Source organism: Formica exsecta, unplaced genomic scaffold, assembly GCF_003651465.1.
Source record: "Formica exsecta isolate Colony F162 unplaced genomic scaffold, ASM365146v1 scaffold4674, whole genome shotgun sequence".
Classification (NCBI taxonomy): Eukaryota; Metazoa; Arthropoda; class Insecta; order Hymenoptera; family Formicidae; genus Formica; species Formica exsecta.
In genome coordinates, this window is record NW_021851911.1 from 1 (window position 1) to 867 (window position 867).

The window sequence follows — 867 nt, forward strand, 5'->3', positions numbered from 1 at the left end:
TTCTGTCCATTTCTTCCGGCCTAGACAATTTCGTACGGCTGTATATCACGAGATTCTTCTTGGATATCTCGATTACGCAAAGCAACTTGGGTGAGTTAAAAAAAAATATATTAACTGGATATAATTATACATTATATCCAGTTATTACATTAATATAACATACATTGATACAATACTAATTATCTTTAATATCTAAAATATGATGTTGTATTTAAAAAATATGATGGATATTTTTGTAGTTACACTATGGCTCACATTTGGGCATGTCCACCTTCCGAAGGGGATGATTACATCTTTCACTGCCATCCTGCAGAACAGAAAATACCAAAGCCTAAAAGATTACAAGAGTGGTATAAGAAAATGTTGGACAAAGGAATGGTCGAGAGAATCGTACTTGACTATAAGGTCGGTTAAAAAACGCGTTTTATTTTTTGTTTTATTTTTTAATATCTAGTCTCCAGTGTTTCCAATAAGTGTTGCAGTATCATATTGGAGTCAAATGAGACTTAAATAAATGTCTGCTGTATAAGCTAATGTTCTTGTTATTAAAAACAATGGACATAGGATTTGCAGACGACATATTTTCTGCCAAATATTTTTTATTATTTACGCGCGTTGAAAGAAAGATATACAAATAAAACTTTTGTGTGCAGGACATTTTGGAACAAGTTATGGAAGACAGACTTTCGTCCGCGGCGGATTTGCCATACTTTGAAGGTGATTTTTGGCCGAATATGCTGGAAGAAAGTATTAAAGAATTAGATCAGGAAGAGGAAAAAAAGCGTAAACAGGCCGAAGGAAGAGGAAGAAAAGCGTAAACAGGCCGAAGCGGCCGAAGCGGCTGCTGCGGCGGCAAACGCGGTAAGT

At 35.5% G+C, this 867-nt stretch overlaps 1 long non-coding RNA gene across 1 annotated transcript; it reads left to right on the plus strand.

Moving 5' to 3' along the window:
• On the plus strand, positions 1–322 carry LOC115241097. The gene is made up of 2 exons (XR_003884864.1): positions 1–90; positions 240–322. It is a non-coding gene; the product is annotated as an uncharacterized LOC115241097 (long non-coding RNA).
• Positions 323–867: the final 545 nt, after the last annotated feature.